Source organism: Gymnoscopelus braueri, assembly GCF_963280865.1.
Source record: "Gymnoscopelus braueri genome assembly, chromosome: 15".
NCBI classification, from domain to species: Eukaryota; Metazoa; Chordata; class Actinopteri; order Myctophiformes; family Myctophidae; genus Gymnoscopelus; species Gymnoscopelus braueri.
This window is the reverse complement of record NC_137620.1, coordinates 48245897-48267087: the sequence shown is the minus strand read 5'-3', so window position 1 is coordinate 48267087 and position 21191 is coordinate 48245897. Positions and strand designations below refer to the sequence as shown.

The 21191-nt window shown below is 40.1% G+C and overlaps 2 protein-coding genes and 1 long non-coding RNA gene across 3 annotated transcripts in view; 1 reads left to right on the top strand and 2 right to left on the bottom strand.

Moving 5' to 3' along the window:
* Positions 1–7185, bottom strand: part of LOC308102179 (NLR family CARD domain-containing protein 3-like) — a gene marked incomplete at its 3' end in the record, with an annotated part of 64254 nt that extends 57069 nt beyond the window's left edge. Inside the window, exon 1 of the mRNA XM_080451779.1 lies at positions 7141–7185. The remainder of the gene's footprint in view (positions 1–7140) is intronic.
* Positions 1–21191, bottom strand: part of LOC308102372 (uncharacterized protein) — a 1220233-nt gene that overhangs the window by 824733 nt on the left and 374309 nt on the right. The gene's annotated exons all lie outside the window — the stretch shown is intronic.
* LOC308102377 lies at positions 14800–15964 on the top strand. The gene is made up of 4 exons (XR_013934646.1): positions 14800–14862; positions 15054–15145; positions 15450–15522; positions 15610–15964. It is a non-coding gene; the product is annotated as an uncharacterized lncRNA (long non-coding RNA).

The following is a 21191-nucleotide window of genomic DNA, read 5'->3' as shown; positions in this document are numbered from 1 at the left end:
TGTTTCAGAAAGTGTCCAAAAAATAACAATATATAACTATAATAACACTCCACATTCATAATCAGTGGAAACCATTGATCCACAGCCTGGGTCCACAATCACCATCAGACCTCCAGCTTATAAATGGTCTCACCTCTGATTAAAGTTAGGAGCCTCATTGAATGAAAGTAGTTGTGACACTGCATTCCTTTATATCCTGTCATTCTCTTTATCATTATCTAATCACTCATCATGTACATACAGGTACATGATGGTTTGGACTTTCTTTTTCCATTGTTCCACATATCTTACATCACAACTATGCAAGGTCTAAGACTGTGTCATCATGATAGAACATTTCTCATCAAGATGCCCTACCAATGAATGTGGAATGCCCTACCAATGAATGTGGAATGCCCTACCAATGAATGTGGAATGCCCTACCAATGAATGTGGAATGACCTACCAATGAATGTGGAATGCCCTACCAATGAATGTGGAATGCCCTACCAATTAATGTGGAATGCCCTACCAAAAGGAGTAAAGGAGGGTAAACCCCTACTCACTTTCAAAACTGCCCTAAAAAACACCTCCAGGAGGCTGCAATTCCAAACTGGCCCCTGTACAAGTCTTAACCTAAATAACCTAAATATTCGAAAATATTCATTTTTTTTCTCCCCAATATCTTTTGAAAATAGACGATCTACAAACTCACAACGTGTCGTGATGTGATACATTGTGAGCTTGTAGATCTGCTATTTTCAAATGGCCGGTAAAACTGAGCCTAGTTGCTTTTTTTGGGCTTGTTTTCATAGACCTGGCGGCTTGTTTCTTTTGCAAAATCTGGCAACACACTGATTACCTGCATTACACCTGCAATAGCATACTAGGGAGGAAGTGAACAGATATAGACCCCTTAACAGACTACGTCACACTGATAAGAACCAGTATGCGCATGCGGGCCGACACCAAATGAACCCCACCGCTCATAAGATGCAATGTTAAAGTGGTCACAGCCTCACGTGTAAAAATGCATCCCATCATACTTTCAGATGCTGTTTTTCTCCAGAATGCATAGGATTTTTACTGTGATCTCTCGCTCTTTCTTTTCTGTTGTGTGTAAACAATAATAACAATTCAAAGCAGTTGTCCCCCCAAACCCCGCCTCCAGTGGCTGTCATAAGAACGGAGGGAGCGCTCTATGATTCACCAGAACCTGCTTGGCTCGCTCAGCTGCAGCCCGTCAAGACTCATTTATGCTCTGTCCCGCCAAGGTGTCGTGCGCAGAGAACGGCCGAGAATAGCAGACCTCCAAGCTCACAGCATGTATGTCAGCTGTTCTCGGCGCGCAATACAGTTGCACGATGAAGTATATATTTCTCGCTAGAGCGCAAATCACTAGCCAACACACAAGAGGAGGTTGAATGAACAGAAACCAGCGAAACCCCAAAACAGCATGTTTAGGGATCTGTTGGGAATTGATTACATGAAACAGTCACCTGTGTGTCAAGTCTCAATGTTTGTAAACAAATAATTTGTCTATAGAATGAAGCAGCACACAGAGAAAAACTCAACGGCGCCCCCTGTAAGAGGCAATGGCGGCGCCCTGGAGAAGGCCAGGAATAAGGTGAATATGACTTCATTTTATAAACAGGATGTCAGGACTTACCTGAAGAAGAGAAGCTCAGTGTGGTGTGTTCCACAGATATAGAAACCTAGATACCTCATTGGCCTCTGCAGTTCATTGAAGCGACATGCTTGGTATGGTGGCCACCATATTTCCGGGGGGAACGGGCACTGGCCAATCACAGCGTGTTGACTACAGGCCAACCCAACCACAGCGCGTCTTTTCCAGGACTTGTCAGAATCTAGTTGTCCCGCCCCCACCTGCGTCTGATTGGCCTACTGAACGCCCCCTTCTGTGACGCACACGGAAATTTCCAGCTGCCCCCCAGAAGCATAGAGGAAGCGGAAGTGCGTCCGAGATGCCGACGCTTCAGAGCCAGAGGAGGCGTCTACCTTTATATGTCTATTAGTCAGGGCTGTTAACAAAAAAATGTGGACACGGCTCACAAAAGCGCCAATTTTTTTCTACATGCTCTCCATCACCATAGGTTTCATTTTGGAAGGGTAGCCACGTCATCAAGATGGCAGAAGGCGGCCATCTTGGATTGCAAAGATGGCCACCATATAATATCTATAATTGCCAATATCTCGGCTTCCAAGCCACTTAGAAGGTCAATCTTGGTGTCAAAATATACATTTTCTGGGACAAGGAATGCAATAAAACTATAGGGAATATCAATAAGTGACTAATTCTGCCAAGATTAGATAATTTGGTTGATTCTGCCAATGTATGTACATCATTTTCACATTGACAACTGCAAAGATCTGAGCAATTCCAGTGTGCCTTCTTGCATGAGCACCTTGCACCACAACCACGTTTACAACCGCACTTGACCAGTTCATTGCAGGCTTTTGACACCATCGGTAGAATGCTCCACACAGGAAGCCAGACCTGGTTGTTGTCATCCAATGTCCATCCCCATCCTTCTGGACTGGGTGTCGGCTGCTGGGCCAGTTCAGATGTGGCCCAGATCCCAGACTGGTAGGCAACTCGCTTCACGTGCTGCAGCTGTGAATCTTGCGTTGGTGGAATGTGTTCCATCGTTTTGTTCTTCTGGCAGAACAACTCTCGTCGTGCTTCATTGACAGATTCCAAATCACTTGTCTTATCATACATGATGACTGTGAAACGCTCAAGAAGCTGAAAGTGTTGGGCATCTATGGTCACAGAAGTGTATGGATTTTCTGCCATGTAGTTGAAGGCCTGGGTGACCTCAGAGTAGGAATTCCAAGCCACCCATGCTGACTTCTTCCCTTTCCCGCAAAATGCTGATGTTGTGTCACAGCCTGTGTAACAGTGGAAGACGGGAAGTGCTGTGTACTTGTCTTTGCCCAGAGCATGGCAGATCGTGTTTATATGAACATAGGTGTAGTTCTTGCCAGTGCCAAAAGCAACCCAGATGTCTGCAGCTGGATACTTGGCGAGCAGGGCATGGAACTTGCCGATGAGGATAACGACAACATCCGTATCCACAATGCGTATCAAGCAGGTAGAACAGCCATGTTCCAGGGCATCAAGCAGGTGAATCACTATCCTGGTGTTGGCCTCTTCATGGTTACATGGCAGCATCGAGTGGCTGGTGTCTGTGCCAACCACTGTGATGCCAGATGTGATGAAGACCAGCTTGCCCTCTGGCCAGGCAGTGGATGCAATCTTCCCAGAGAGAAAGGCAAAGAGTTCCTGCTTGTTTATAGGATCACGCAGGAAATCTGACCAATTCCCCGGCAGCTTGTTCTGACCAGCCACCTTCCGTTGTATCCCTTTGCCTCGCTTCTCCCTTGTTGACTCTTTTATGTTGCTGTTGATGTAAGTATCCCAGACCACATCAACTCTTTTGGAGATCTCCAGGTGTTTCATGATGTGGGGAACAAAGACACAACTGGCATATTCGTCAAATGTGGTAATGTTGGTAGTGGACAGGAAGTGCACCACAGCAGCTTCATCGAGTACTTTGACATCAAACGTAGCTGGAGGTTCTTCTTGTGTCTTCTGTCAGAATATTTAGCAGATCTGACTTCTTTCCCAGCTGCAGTTTCCCTCTGTCAGATAGAGAGGGAGGGTATGGATGGTTTTCATGTTTAAAGAAGGTGCTCATGTTCCCCTCTCTGTGTTGCATGGCTATATTTAACCGGGAGAAGAGTGTCACATCATCCTTCAACATTGAGATCTGCCCTGCCTGCTTGGTCTTGATCTTGAGTGTTGGGCATCTGAAGAGAGGCAGTGAGTTATTTTTGATGGGCTCATGAATGGAGTGTGTGCGGTCCATGATCACTGTCTTATGGTACTTGTCGTACTGTTCTCTGCCCACTGATTCCACAGTGCGGACTTTGTTAACCACTGACTCGTCCACTGACTCGTCAATCACATTTCGTGTGTCCAACATTAGAAGCTCGTGGCTATCATCTAGGAACGGATTGCCCATCCCACTGATGGCGTGCACAAGTGCTAGTGTTTGCTCTTTGAACGTCTTTTGTGTAGCCTATGTATAAAATAGGGCTAAAATGGTTAATGTATGTTTCATAATATCATAATTTATATCTGAAAAGTAACTAGTAACTAAAGTTTTCAAATAATTGTAGTGCAGTAGAAGTAAAAGTATTGAAAATTGGAAATACTCGAGCAAAGTACAAATTCCTCAGTTTTCAAATTCCAGTACGGTACTTAAGTAAATGTACTTAGTTACTTTCCACCATTGATAACAACAGTCAGATCTGTCAAAGTTTGATAAAAACTCATACCAATATGTTGTGCATAATCTAGCCGACACATACATTTTAATACAATTGTGTAATACATATATGGCCAGAATCAACCAAATTATCTAATATTGGCAGAATTTGTCACTTATTGATATTCCCTATAGTTTTATTGCATTCCTTGTCCCAGAAAAAGTATATTTAGACACCAAGATTGACATTCTAAGTTGCTTGGAAGCCGAGATATTAGCACTTATAGATATTACATGGTGGCCATCTTTGCAATCCAAGATGGCCGCCTTCTGCCATCTTGATGACGTGGCTACCCTTCCAAAATGAAACTTATGGTGATGGAGAGCATGTAGAAAAAAATTGGCGCTTTTGTGAGCCGTGTCCACATTTTTCAAAAATCTGGTCTTAAGCATCCTCACTATATGGTGTGTTCAGCTTGAGGAGCTGAGAAGACATTCAGTGTGAGATGTCATCCAGCATGTAGATGAGCTCTTCTACCTGAGTGGTAGAGGGGGGGGGGGGGGGGTCATGTTATAAATGTGACTCTCAGGGAGGCAGAAAAACAGCAAAAGAAAAAACAGCTCATTCACTTCTTAAAAATAAAAAGGCCTTTTCTCTGCTTTGTGTTGTTTTGTGGTGAAAATCATCCCTCATTCATATCTATGGAACAGATTATCGTTTTCTCAGAGTCTCTGAGACCCTCCTACGTCTTTTAAAGCCATCGGCGGGGGGATCGTTGTGAAGAAGAAGATTCTATGATTTGTCATAAAGGTGAAAACACTCATAAATCACTGACAAGGTCAGCATAGAGGATGTGTTTATCTGGCAGTGAATGAGTTAACCACACACAGTGTCATGAGACACATCATACTGACATTCATTAAAGGACCTTTAACAAGAGGAACCACACACACACACACACACACACACACACACACACACACACACACACACACACACACACACACACACACACACACACACACACACACACACACACACACACACACACACACACACACACACACACACACACACACACACACACACACACACACACACACACACTTTAGAAACATTAATAAATAGTGAAAACAGTGTCAGTCAGTCAGTAATGTCCACTTTATGCTCCTTCATGAGCCTATAATATAACAGATCTACAAGCTCACTGAGAGCTACTATACAACATCTACACAACATCAACAGTTACACAACATCTACACAACTGCACAACATAACACCAGAACAATGCCAACAGCGTCTCCAAACAACCAAAGCTTCAATACTTTAAATAACAAATACTTCAACACTTAAATGCATCAGAGCTTCAATACTTTAAATAACAAATACTTCAACACTTAAATGCTTCAAAGCTTCAATACTTTAAATAACAAATACTTCAACACTTAACAATAACCCTGGGGGTTATTATCGATTCTGAATTTAATTGTAATACTTAGAAATATTGCGCGAATTAGAGACTATCTGTCGTTAGACGATGCAAAAACGCTGATCCACGCTTTTGTTTTCTCTCGGCTTGATTACTGCAACGCACTCTACTCTGGCCTGCCAAAGAAAACAACTGACAGATTACAACTTGTTCAAAATGCGGCAGCCAGAATTTTAACTAAAACTAGGATGAGAGAACATATCACTCCAGTTCTAGCTTCACTACACTGGCTCCGGTTGTTTTTAGGATTGATTTTAAAATTATTTTAATAGTTTATAAAGCTCTAAATGGTCTGGCACCTTCCTACCTCTCTGACTGCCTAGAGAGATATGTTCCAAACCGGGCCCTCAGGTCTTCAAGTGCTGACCTGCTCGAGGTGCCTACAATGACATATAAAAAATACGGTGAAGCAGCATTCTGCTTTTACGGACCGACAGTGTGGAATAAACTCCCATTACACTTAAGACAGGCAGCCTCTGTCGATAGCTTTAAAGCACAGCTCAAGACCTATTACTTCACTCTTGCTTTTAGCTGATTCTTTGGTTGATTTTTAATTCCTCACTGTATTGCCTATTTTAATGTTGTTTTATGCCTTTGCTTTTATTTTATTTTATTTTATTTTTGTTTGCTTTATTGTTAAATTGGTTCTAACTGTAATTGTATTCTTGCTCTGTAAAGCACTTTGAGCTGCATTTCATGTCATGAAAGGTGCTATACAAATAAAGTTTATTATTATTATTAAATGCTTCAAAGCTTCAATACTTTAATAACAAATACTTCAACACTTAAACGCTTCAAAGCTTCAATACTTTAAATAACAAATACTTCAACACTTAAATGCTTCAAAGCTTCAATACTTTATATAACAAATACTTCAACACTTAAATGTTTCAAAGCTTCAATACTTTAAATAACAAATACTTCAACACTTAAATGTTTCAAAGCTTCCATCAATGTCATGAGATTCAAATAGAAAGAGGGGAAACATCTAATATTAACATGTTAATCTCCTCATGTCGTCTGAAAGGTGATTTATACTTGGCTCTGTGCCCAAAACAGCAGATCTACAAGCTCACAACGTGTTGCAGAGTGACATGTTGTGAGCTTGTAGATCTGCTTCTCTCCAATGCAACTTGACACGTTTTAGTTTGTCTCTCCTCATGGCTAGGCTAACGGCTAGGCTAACCACAACAACACCAAGTAAACAAAGCCGCAACTTTTATCATTAAATGTGACACATTTACAGCTTTAATGCCAATGTATGGAACTATAGAGTTATAGAGCTATAGAACTAACTATAGAGCTATATAACTATAGAGCTCTGAGGATCATTAATTTACTGACTTATTTACTCATTAAAAAGTATCAAAACTTACACATGTCTCATAATGGAGTCGCTGCTGTAGTTCCGTGTTGTTGTGACACACTGTGTTACCACTCCCTCCCTCCCTCTCTCTCTCTCTCTCTCTCTCTCACACACACACACACACACACACACACACCTGCATGATGTCATTATTAAGCCACTCCCCTCCTCCCACACACACCTGAGTGCATATCCACACACACCACTCCCCTCTGAGAGAGAGAGAGAGAGAGAGAGAGAGAGAGAGAGAGAGAGAGAGAGAGAGAGAGAGAGAGAGAGAGAGAGAGAGAGAGAGAGAGAGGGGTGTTGAGTGACTGAAGGACTTGCCTTTGACGAAAATGGCAGATCTACAAGCTCACCACAAGGTGCGATGCGAGGCGTTGTGAGCTTGTAGATCGAGGCTGTTTTAGGTGTGTGACACCATGGTACAACGAAGCATAAATGAGTCTCTTAAAGAGACAGTACTATCTCTTGTCTGTGAGAAGTTGTGTTTAATTATTGGACACACACACACACACACACACACACACACACACACACACACACACACACACACACACACACACACACACACACACACACAATTTAGTCTTAGTCTATAACTTAGCCATAAGACTATGTATTGTATGGTTTCATAAAGTATTCTATAACTTAGCCATAAGGCTATGTATTGTATGGTTTCATAAAGTATTCTATAACTTAGCCATAAGGCTATGTATTGTATGGTTTCATAAAGTATTCTATAACTTAGCCATAAGACTATGTATTGTATGGTTTCATAAAGGCTAAGACATATTAAAGGTTGTATTATTCTAAAACTGTCAGACATGTCGCTGCACGTTGGTGAATCCTGTGTATACTGCGTACTGGTGTTGCGTGCCAACAATAGCTGATCTAGATCTACCAGCTCACAAAGTGTTGCAGCCCCACATGTCAGCTTGTAGATCTGCTTCCCTCCAATGCAACGTAACCACGGCAACACAAACTAAACAAACCAATACTTTTACAATTATTAAACCTAACCAAAATGTAAACACTTAAACCCTACATATGAAACGTTGGAATCCCAAAAAGGTTGCACATCAAACATTTCAAATCAATGGAGGACAAGGTGCTCATATTTTATTATTATACTATTATCAATGGGAGGACAAAGTACTCGATTGTTTTTATTATACTATTATAAAATTATACTTTTCTTATTGGCACACATGTTCGTCTTTTAATGTTATATGTATACTGGATGTTGGGTCTAGCACTCCACTGGGAAAACCCAATGTTGATGCACAACCTCTTTTCCTTATTTAATTATATGCTGTCTATGAGTCCACACTGTTCGTTTCACTGCTGCACTACTACCTGCCACACACACACACACACACACACACACACACACACACACACACACACACACACACACACACACACACACACACACACACACACACACACACACACACACACACACACACACCCACACCTGTATGTAATTATGCCACTCCCCTCCTCCCACACACCTGAGTACTTTTCCTCTTCTATACCTCTTCTATAATAACTATCTGTTTTTTTTGCCACATGATGCTGCACTGAGATGCCACCCTGTGGTCGAGTTGGGTAACTGCACCTCAGTAGAACAGTAGAATAGAATCAGGTTTATTGTCACATCACAGGTTTACAAGGTAAAAAAGTGGGTGAAATTCGTTTTCGTACATCGTTCCCATCGCAACGTTATTTCCATAGAAAGAAGAGGGGGAGGAAGAGGAGGGGGGGGGGGCAAGTGGGAAGGAGATCAAACAAGAGAACAACAGAAAGTTATCTATTTACAATAGTACCTGAGATAAAAATAATATGACGAAGGTGCCTGAGCATAGCAGCAATGTGTATACTGTGCATGATATACTTATGGACGTTAAGGTGCTTAAGAGAAAAAAAAAGAAAAGCACAATAAAAGACAAAAGAAGTCAGTGCGTTATACATGGGATTAAGGTGCAAAATGTAGGGGCGCCCGCTGGCCTAGTGGTCCAGGCGCATACCATTTTACGCTGGTAATCCAGTTTGACAGCGTGTCGTGGGTTCGACTCCCGATCCCGACCTTTGATGTTTGTCACCCCCCCCCCCCCCCCCATCTCTCTCCCCATTTCCTGTCAGCCTACTTTCCTATCAATAAAGGCAGAAAAAGGCCAAAAAATATATTATATATATATATTTTTAAAGGTGTGTGTCGACCGCATTCACATAAAGTGGACTGACCCTGGTATAATCCGCAAGTAGTTTGATGAGATATTTATGTTTGCTTACATCACTATTTATCAATTTAAAAACAAAAAATTCTGTTAATCACATTAACTCTGGCATCCCTATGTTGGTCCACATTAGTAATAAATGTTGACCAACATTTGTTTTGTCCCAAAAAAAAATAACTAGCTGATCTGCAAGGTCACAGTGCACCGCATTGCAACACGCTGTGAGCTTGTAGATCTGCTATTTTTTGCTATTAGTCATACAAAGATTAAAGAAATATATAGGTCTTGAGTGGTAGAGAAAAAGGCCTCTGTTTTTTTTGTTTTCGTTTACAAATGTAACCCTGAACATTTATGAATGAGAATAATTCAATCTAAGAATTAATTAATGAATCTTATTTAAACCTATTTAAATCTCTTATGTTACATAACTGACAGAAAGTGTTGAGAGCAAAGCTCAGAAAAGACATTCACTATTATTCAGACAGTTGAGTGCTAAGTGCATCAATAACATATTCTGATCTGCCTTTAACAATGCATTGAAATTACTGTTATAATAAACACCTGTTCTTACCGTCTGCTTTGGATTCGACCAACAATAAGTGGAAGGAGAAGGGCCTTGTCTCTTTCAGTGATCTATATAGAGATGGTTTATTTAGCTCCTTGGGAGATCTCTCTACTAAACTGGATATGCAAAACCTTAGTTTGTTTCGATTTTTTCAACTACGCAACTTTGCAAGTACCCGTTTTATACCCTTCCCTAGTTTACCCGAGAAAACCCTATTAGAGACCATAATGTCTGGATCAGATTCCCTTTTTAACATCTCATCAATTTACAGTGCTCTTACCTCCTTTAGGACAACTTCTCTCTCTGGGTTGAGGGGTACATGGGGGGGGGGGAACTTGGAACCGAGCTGAACGAGGAATATTGGGCCGACGTACTGTCTAGGATTAACTCCTCCTGTGCCTGCGCTCGTATGTGCCTTATTCAGCTGAAAGTGGTTCATAGGATCCATTACACTAGGGCCAAGCTCAGTAGATTATTTCCAGAAACAAATGACTCTTGTCTCAGGTGCCTCCAGTCCCCTGCAGACCACACACACACACACACACACACACACACACACACACACACACACACACACACACACACACACACACACACACACACACACACACACACACACACACACACACACACACACACACACACACACACACACACACACACACACACACACACACACACTTTTTATTCCTGCCCTAAGCTTGCCTCTTTTTGGAAATCTTTTTTTGACACACTCAGTGTGGTCCTAGGATTCTCTGTGACTCTCTGTCCCCTAATGGCCATCTTCGGTGTGTCTCCTGTAGCGGGCAGATGTAACAGATTACAGGCTGACGTGGTTGCCTTTGCTTCCCTCATAGCCAGACGGTGTATATTGCTTCCCTGGAAGAGCCCTAACCCTCCCAGTGTGTCTTCATGGATAAAGAACTTGTCTGCGTTTCTCCATTTGGAGAAAATCAAACACACAGTTAGAGGTTCGTCTGGGAACTTTTACAGAACATGGGACCCATTTATTCAGTATATTAATTCCTTGACCATGGTTTAGTTAGGGATTGGCAATCCCCCCCAATATTTGTTTATTTATTTTTAATGTTTTATCTTTGTACTTTACTCTGTTATCACCATTCTTACTTTTTTGTTATTTAAAAAAAAATATAATTGTTTGCTTTGTTTCCTATCTGCATGAGTTCAGTTAATCTATTCTACTCCCCCGGGGCAGGGGTGGGTGGGGTGAGGGTAGGTGGGAGGCTTTGTCTTGGTGTATAGTCGTTGTTTTTTGTCTCTCTTATGCTATGTTTTGTTCTGTTTTGTTGTGCGTCTTCTGCTCTGTTTGTGGTCATGTATGTCTTGTATATTAAAATGAAAAAAGCGAATAAAAAAATATATAATAACAAAATAATAATACTGTTATAATGCCTTAAAGCTGCACTATATAACTTTCCTCTTTGACCCCGGATTTGAACCCTGGTTTCAATGTTTTACCATTTAGCTAATAGTGCCTGCTTGCTCAGGGGATACATTGAATCTTGACCATCATCAGGTCAAAATCCGTGTCAGATCCTGTGTCTAGAAGACACATGACCTTTGACACAATCTAAATGTCTCAATAGAAGAGCAGGGAGACAAAACACAAAAAACACCCCAATTGTATAAGTTATTGTATTAACATACTCTACCATACAGATTGGACAACATTACATTTGATTGATTTGAAAAAGTTACATAGTGCCACTTTAAAGTGTGATTGTTGCTAACCATTTCATCCATTGAAAATGCACTAGCGTATCTCTACGACCACGCACATGTCGTGCAGGGAATGATTATCGTATCCCTCAGAAAAAACCTAGAGAACACCACTGCATGCTTGAAACGTGTAACTTGGTGCAACATTCTGTTGTGACTGGAAGATGTCTGTCTGCACAGGAAGATGCTGCTATTGGGGAGCGGCCTGTTGAAGCCTATAGCTGAATAGTTTGTGTGATTGGAGCCTGAAGATCTGATTGAGGAGGTGCCTGTTAATCCTGTTAGCTTGTGATAACATGGGGAGCATCTTGGGTGGATTGATGTTGTATTGTGGTTGATTGATTAGAAATGGAAGGGAGGAGTGTTCAGAGTATATACCGTAATTAAAGGCTCAGTAGTAGTAGTACAGTAGGCCGCCATGGGGAGCCTACATTTGAAGTTGTTTGTTTGATTGTTTTAGCAATATTTTCTTCAACATTTAATGGTTTTCACTTTGTGCCGATCTACTTGGTGGTGACATTTATGAATATTTATCAGTGCTTACAACTGTCAATCAGAGGGCCCTGAGTGCAGACGCTGATTGGCTCTTCCACTTTTTGGTTTCTGCAAATATAATATCTAACCTTATGTCATTAAATGCTTTTTGTTTTGTGATTATTTTTTGTAAAGCATTATGATGAATTATTAGTGCTTATACAGTAAATAATAAATCAATCAAACTGGCTATGAGTAAAATAAAATGCATTATAAGTATGTTTATAATAGCCTACATCATATAAAGTGTTACCAAAACTTACACTGGGTGAAAAAGGTGATATACCTGGATACGTGGGCAAGGCATACACCCACCCAACATAAATGATTGGTGGGAGTTTTTCAATGAATGCGGGAGAGGACTGTTTACCTTCAAATGCCTTTAAGATACCTGGATATGCATCTCTCTTTTCTCTGCTAGGGAATCTTCCTTACATATGCAAATTAGAGGTTTGTTCAAACAATGGGAGGTGTGGGGTTCAGAGTGGGGGGGGCTCAGAGTGTATGTGTGTGAGAGAGAGAGAGAGAGAGAGAGAGAGAGAGAGAGAGAGAGAGAGAGAGAGAGAGAGAGAGAGAGAGAGAGAGAGAGTGAGAGAGTGAGAGAGTGAGAGAGAGATCAGACATCAGACTTGGGGCAAATATTATACTTTTGCTCCACTACAATTATTTGAAAACTTTAGTTACTAGTTACTTTGCAGATATAAATGGTTACATTATAAAACATACATTAACCACTTTAGCCTTATTTTATACCTAGGCTATTTGAAAATAGCCGATCTACAAGCTCACAACGCGTCGCGTTGTGAGCTTGTAGATCGTCTATTTTCAAACATTTTAGTACTGGTACTTTAAGCACATTTTGATACCAATACTTTTGTACTTTTATCAAGTACGTTTAAGGGTCATTAAATGGTTAAAATTATATCACAAACAAGGCTTACTTTATGTGTGTTTTCGTGTGTATTTTAGGGGGTAGAGATTTACATGCAGGCACAACATTTGCATGAAAGGTGTTGATGGGTTCAGTGGCCCTATTGTCTCAGGTCTCTGCAACAATATAGTAGCACCGCCTCTATCACCACATTAACCACTTTAGCCCTATTTTATGCATAGGCTATTTGAAAATAGCCAATCTACAAGCTTGTAGATCTGCTATTTTCAAACATTTTAATACTTTCACTTTTGGTACTTTAAGTATATTTTGAATACTTTTTTACTTTTACTCAAGTAACATTTTGAACACAGGCCTTTTACTTGTTTTATTATTTTTAGTATTAGTATTTTTATATTGTGGTATTGCTACTTTTACTTAAGTAAAATATCTGAGTACTTATGCCATCACTGCTAAAAATACAGGTTACCACCAGTCATGTGGTTAAACTATTTAGTTTGTTTTCTAGTCTAGGCCCAGTAGTGCTCAAAAGAACAAAATGTTATGGACTTTTACTTGTAACAGTAAGAGTATTTCTACATTACACTACTTTTACTTAAGTATAAAATGTCAGTACTTTTTTTTGTGCTTGTTGTTTAGTGCAAAGTATTAGTACCTCTACATAGTAACTTTTAACTTGTTAAAACTAACTAAACCTAAATAGTTTATTTCCAGTCTCTCTCTCTCTCTCTCTCTCTCTCTCTCTCTCTCTCTCTCTCTCTCTCTCTGACTGCCAACATTTAACATGCACATTTCAAACGGTGGGGAGGGGAACCTGTGTGTCTATCCAATCAGATTCGTCCAAACAGAGATTTCAAACATTCGAACTGTTTGGGCGGTTGGGTGAATTCATTCTACTCACACATGTACTGCTGGCCTGTTGATGTTTTCGGACTAGCTTTGTAAATGGTAAGCTGCTATTTTATCTAATTGTAAATCATTAGTAGGTTTTACTGTTTATTGTATTTACTTTGATCAGTTCTCTACAGTCTGTTTGATCAGTTGTAAGCTAGTGTTTCTTTACCTGTATGAGTTCAGATTGTTTTAAAACATGTGGCCTAGCTAAGTGGCTAGTCAATTCATATGCCATGATTTAATTTGTCAGCATAATGCAGTAATAGTAAAATACACAGACTTTATAAATGTTAGTAACTAAAGTTGGATTGCTTTGTAGTTTGTCTTTACTGTGGCTACATTGAATACAATGGCAAAGCATTGCTTCATCCCACTAACCCCTAAAATGATATTTGCAGGGAGATTTCCATTGTTTTCCCCACTGTTGACGAGGAAGTTTTAAAAGGTACTACACCCACACTCTTCTTCTTCATTTAACTATTTTTGTGCACTCCTGTTTCAGTTGAAGTTTTAATTGCTGTTATATATTTTACAGTTGTTGGCATACAGGGGTACATGTGTGAGGACCTTTCGGAGTTTTAACAGGTAATCTCCAGCACACACTCTCTTCTTCTTTTTTCTTTCTTTCTTCTTTTTGTTTAAGGCTCGCAAATTCAGCAAGAAATTATGTACTTTTACTTTGATAATTTAAGTATACTGCTACTTGCATGTGTTTTGGGGCGAGCGTTTTGGTATTCCTTTGGTGCTTTGCCAAAAGCATTGATTTCCTCAAATTAACCTTTTATAATCATGCTGTTTACAGGAGGCTGTGAGGCATCTACACAACTCGGAGAAGAATAACCACAAATACAATCCAAAAGAAGCGTAAGTAACTCAATTCAACTATATCACAATCATGCTTTAGTAAGAGGGGAGACCTTGCCCCACCGATTCGATTTGTAGTGGGGGATAGTGGGGGGAGGTAGGCCTGTGGATTGGGTTCCTGTCCTGGTGAAATGTTTTAACTGATAAAGAAAAAAATGATAAAAACTAACACGGTTCTTCTCTTCCAACAGGGTAAATTCTCCACATAATATTGATGTTGCGGCTCATCTTTTAGGAGAACTAAGCATTAGTTTCTGTAATGTTGATCCTGTTTTTATAAAAGGTAAGCGCACATGCATAATACACATGCATGCACATGCATAATACACTCACAAAAAGATGCACATAAGCTATTTGCATCTTAATAGAGTGGGCTAGACCTGCAGAAGCCAGCAAACCTGTATTTCTTATGGTAGCCTACTTACAGGTCTTTTTGTATTCAAAAACCCCTGTGTTATAATTGAAAGCACACATTCATGGTTCTGGTGACTAATGCATGCTTGTATTTTCCTATTTTAGCATCCTGCCGGACTTATTTTGAGTCATTACAAAAGAAAGAGCGGCGGAATAAACCAGAAAATGCACAGGAGAAAGCAAAGGTACAGAAGTCTATGAGGACACGACAGAGAAAATTACGGGTAAGTGAGGAGAGCAGTTTTGGTAGGCCTCACTCACACAGTTAAAACAATTTCTTAGTTTTGTGGTTTAATTGTAATTCTATTTTTTTTTGTGTTTGTTTTTTTACAGTTGTTTGAGGGCAGGAGATCCGTGTTGCGGCCTGCTGAGGAAATTCTCTGGAACAGTACTGCAACCAAAGAGCTCATGTCTGATGAGGAAGATGGCTTCGAAGATGGTTTGCCAGTATGGTTTATCAGACCTCCACCAGGAAGAAGTTCAGCGCTTTCAAAGCTGTGCAAGGAGCTCCAGGAAAGAAGACCCCCAGGACCTCGTTCCAGACCCCGCGTTCTCCAGAACACAATGCTTGTGGTTGACGAGTTCGAGGACCATAACGGGTCTTTTACACTCCTCCAGCTGTAAGGACACAGCAAGGACACCCAAGATATATTTTGGGAACTCCAGCGGCGTAGTGTCAGACATTTAATTGGATGCCTTGCTGCCTTTTTGTATATATTTTTGGGTGCATCAGCACCTTTTTATTAGATTTGATTTGATTTTTTTTTTTACACAAGTATAAGTGACTTTTTTCCCCTCATGACACTACTTGCTGACTATATACCAGTGTCAGTCTACTTTATGTGGATTATGCGGTCGACACACAATGACATTTTGCACCTTAATCCCATGTATAACGCACTTGACTTTTGTCTTTTATTGTGTTTTTTTCCCCTAAGCACCTTAACTAACGTCCATAAGTATATCATGCACAGTATAAATTGCTGCTATCTTCACGCACACATCTTATCTCAGGTACTAGTGTAAATATGTAGACACGAATTTCACCCAATTTTAACCCAATTTAACCCAAGATTAGACTCAAATCTTTGCTTCTGGGGTCCCTGGAACAAAATCCAGGGATTCTTTGAAACATTTGATTTTATCTGTGTGCTCCTGTTCCATTGTTTTGTATAAATAATGTTTTTCTTTTTTTGGATCAATAAACATAATTACATGAGTTCTGCCTATTTTTTTTTCTAAATTGTGTGTGTATGTGTATATATATATATATATATATATATATATATATATATATATATATATATATATATATATATATATATATATATAAATTAAATTAGTGTAGGTGGGGGTGGGGAACTATGAACCACCCCTCCCAATGGGGGGGGGGGCGCTATGAACCACCCCTCCCAATGGGGGGGGGGGGGGGGGAATAAACTAGGGGGGGATGCCAGAATTAGCATGCAGAATTGTGGGGTGGGTGGGTGGGGTTATAAGCCACAGCTTCCAATCAAATGTGGTTTTCTGCACATGCTCAGAAGTGGTTGGGGTGGGAGTGGTGGGAGGGGTGGGGTGTGTGAGGTCCTTGCTGGCAGACACCACAGGGGGTAAATGCAAATGAATGTCTCAGAAATGGTACATTTACCTGGATATGTGGGAGGTATGTGGGAGGTGGTACATTAATGAATGAGGGCAACTTACACACACATACTCCCGTAAGTATCAGGGGTATGCCTGATGAATACCCTCCCAAAATCATTGCTTTTCACCCAGTGTTAATTCTGTAATGTTATTAAGAAGTATATGTTGTTTAACTGTTGAAAATGTTAAATGTGTTCATGTATAATGTTGTGTTTACAGTATAGAATCTTCCACAGTCTTAAACAACATAGAACTGCAATACTGGCTCAAAGTCACCAAGATCTTCCACTAGAGGGCACTGTTGTATCACATATAGATCTGCAAAGTTCAGCTAGACTGATGTTTCAGTCAGACAGTGAACATCCTGCTGACTGATGTCAAACAGTTAGTTGTTTAAAAAGTGTAAATCAGATCAAAATGGATGCAGAAAGAACAGTCCTGCAGACATTAGACAAGTCTACACTATCAATGGGAAATTAAAATGTACTTTTGTTTTGTCAAAGAGGGAAACTGACAGTGAGATCTAACAGCTTTCATCCTGGTTTCCCTATGTTGTGCATGTCTTTATAGGCAGATGTACAAGCTCACTATGCATCGCAATGCAATGCGCTGGGTTGAGTGACCTTAGATCGGTTATTTTCACTATTTTTAAATAAAGTATAAAATAGGGTTTAAGTGATTAGAACATTTCTCTGCTTTAATAGACTCCTTGAGTTTAATCCTAATTTCATCACCAAGCAGCACGTGGTTGATGTTAGGAATCATGGGTCACATCTCTATGGCAACCAGGCAGACTTGTTCCATGTTGTCTCTGTAATGTCTAGCACTTCATTTAAGACTTTCTACTTTCTGTTATTATACCATTATGTAAATATAGTGTTTGAATGCTTTATGTTGACTGAAGCATAACCTCACTGTACTTATAATTCCATGCAGCTCCTATCCTATATTAAAATTAAAAGTGGACGGCGGACTTAACATCCGTAACATCCGGACTTGCGAGGTGAACCGTTGTTCCGATCCGCACCAAACTACACTGTTCAGGAGTCTGCCATGACAATACTCACACCAGAAGCCACATGTAGCCAACGTATTCTGAGGCTTCAGATGTGCCTGGATAGGACGATAATCGTAATGATTGTGTATCGCGATAAAAACACTCACAATAATCTTATCACAGAGGATAAAATCTTTTGTGAAATTGTCCATCATGTCCATCTTGACCCGAGTTTTTCCCTGCTCTTCTATTGAGACATTTAGATCGTGTCAAAGGTCATGTGTCACCTAGACACAGGATCTGACACGCATTTTGACCTGAAGGTCAAGATTCACTTTATCCCCTGAGCAAGCAAGCAGGCTCTATTAGTATGTTAAAGGAGCAGTTCACCCCTGGAAGAACTTACAGTCACTCAATGTTAATAATAACAGGAGCAAATTTTGAAATTTGCACTCTATGGCCAGAACAATATAGAAGTATGTGTTTTTGACTGGGGTTTGACTGGACTGCTGCATTACTACAATGACCATAATGCTTTGGGGCACTGCCCTTCCTTGTGGGGAGGGAAGGCTGCGTGGGGTGTGGTCTACATTGTAACTTTCCCCTCCCAGTTCTCACTACAACAACATCAACACAAGTTGTTGATGTTGTCGTCAATATCAACCAGTGTTGCCATGTCTGCTTATTATAAGCGACTCTGGGACTTTGTAAATATTGGTAGTTGCGGGTTACCTTTTTTGGGCTTGTTTTTAATACATAAATAAAATAATTGTGTACTTGTCCACGGACCCTAATCTGAAATTATGATTTCTGCCAAGGACCCCTGTACCAGATTTGTGTTGTTAAAATGTTTCAAAAATATTCCATACATTTAGCGCTTTTTTCCCTCAAGATTTCTTAGAAAATAGCAGATCTACAACCTCACAATGCATCACATCGCTACGCGTTGTGAGGTTGTAGATCGGCAATTTTCAAATAGCCCATGTCTAGGTTTCAAGTGCTCTTGGCATAGGAATTTTCTTTTGGGCTTGTTTTCATCTCTCACAAGATCTGGCAACACTGAATAGACTTGAATGTTCCGTTCCGTGAAACTATTCAATCTTTGCTGCTGTTGTATTGTGTTCTGTATTGATTGCATCTTTTAGCAAACTAAATATCATGTGTAAATTAGCAGAGTAGCGCAAATGTGTGTGTGTGTTCAACATTCCTTCCCAGTTCCCACCATGAAGACAGTCTGGCGATGAGGCATAGTCAACAATATAATAATAAAACAAAACGTTTCATACTCATGTCATGTGTGATTCCTTATTTCTGAGAACATAATGTTTCACTGTCATTTCCAGTTATATGCTTTGGACTAAACTTATAGAACACATGATGGCCATTACTTTAGAATCGATAACATGCTAATGTTCAAATACTCTTGTCATACACAGCCTAATCGTTTTTTTTTTTTTTTTTTTCAAATGAGACAGTTTCATGCTTTCAATTGGTGTATATGGATAATATTAGGTTTTACTATAGCCTATTGTATCTAAGACCAGTAAAGTTGAATCCAATGTGCTGGGGTCCCCAGAAAAATAATGATTACATGTAGAAGTAAATACTAACATAATGTACAAGAGTTTTTCACTATTATATCTGTAATAAACAAACATGGGCAAATTCTCCTTCTATAGCACAGCCACCAAGGAATGGAATAGTCTAACCCCATCCCTCAAAAAATGCAGTTCGCTGGGCTCATTCAAAACAGCCCTAAAAACTCATCTTTCTGGAGGCCGAAAGAGGAGATAGTACCAGTTTCCCTGTAGACAGACGACCCCCCCCCCCTCCTCTTTTTTGTACATATTTTGTATTTCCTCATGCATTTTTTGTATATAATCGTTATTTTTCCATGCTTCACCCCCCCCCCTTTTTTTGTACATTTATTTTTTATTTTAATTTTTTCCATGCTCCTTTTTTTGGTACATAGTTGTATTTTTTCTGTATGATCTGTATTTTCATTTACTGTTTGGTTGCTACTATATATGTCTATGAAATTAATTCAAGGACCCCAACGGAAACAAGTCCGCAAGGACTTTTTTGGCCGGACCTTTTAGACAAAAGCATTATAAATGTAACGGTGTTGTTTTACATTCTTTTTGCCTAATAAAAATTTCAATCAATCAATCAATAATGCTTACAGTCATGTAATTATGTACCATTCTGCCAAATGAAAGACCATCTCCTATCATGAAACAGTTCAAAAGAACCCTTATAGAATTGGGTGTACATACATTTTGTCATTATAAATGCTTACACAATGTAGAATATACCAATGAGTAGAGCAAGCAGTGTGTAAATGTAACCGTTTTATTTAGAACAAAAAAAAATATGGCTGTAGTCCCAGGTCTTCATCTGCAGTTCCTTCATTTTTGCAGGCTGATCACAACTTTCTGTCCTGTCATTGGAAAGAACACATTAGATCAGACTTGTAGTTTACATGGATATCATCCGACGTGATACCTAATTTATTCTTAGTTGCATGCGCACCAAAAATAGCAGACCTACAAGCTCACAAGCTGTCGAGTCCGCTACGCGTTGTGAGCTTGTAGATCTGCTATTTTCGGGACCCGCCGCCCACCGACGTCATGAAACTCAGTAGCTCTGAAACATGACAGTCATGGCGGAGCTTCAACCTGGTGTTTGCACTTTCTACATGTACGTACGTTCAGATTTCAAATATAAAGTGCTGACCTCAAGCCACGGATGTTACAATTTGAATCGGGTGGGTCTAAGTACCAGTATCTTCCGTATTGTTTAATAAAAAGCATTTTAATCCAATCGGTGGCCATTTTCTCCTTATGCTTTCAATTACGCAACCCTATCGGTTGGGATGTATATTGCACTCTGATACATTATACATCTAAGAGAAAATGGCCACCGTTGAAAAATACGGAAGATACGGGTACTTAGACCCATCCGATTCCAATTGGAACATCTGTGGCCACGGGGTAAGAATTTCATATTTGAAATATGAATGTTTATGTAGATGAAAGGGCTGTGAATACTTACTCGAGAGACAAGCGTCCACCGTCCACGGTCCGTGTACATTCTGTCAGTTCCACTAAGAAACATCCCTGACGGGTTGTTGCTCCTCACTGCCCGCCTAGCTGCATGCGTGTGGGTCCGGGTACTAAAGTATAACTCTGATATGTTTGCAGACGCCATGACAGTACATGTGAGGTAGCTAATGGGAGTGGTCGAGTGGGGAAAGAAGGTTGAACAATGTTAC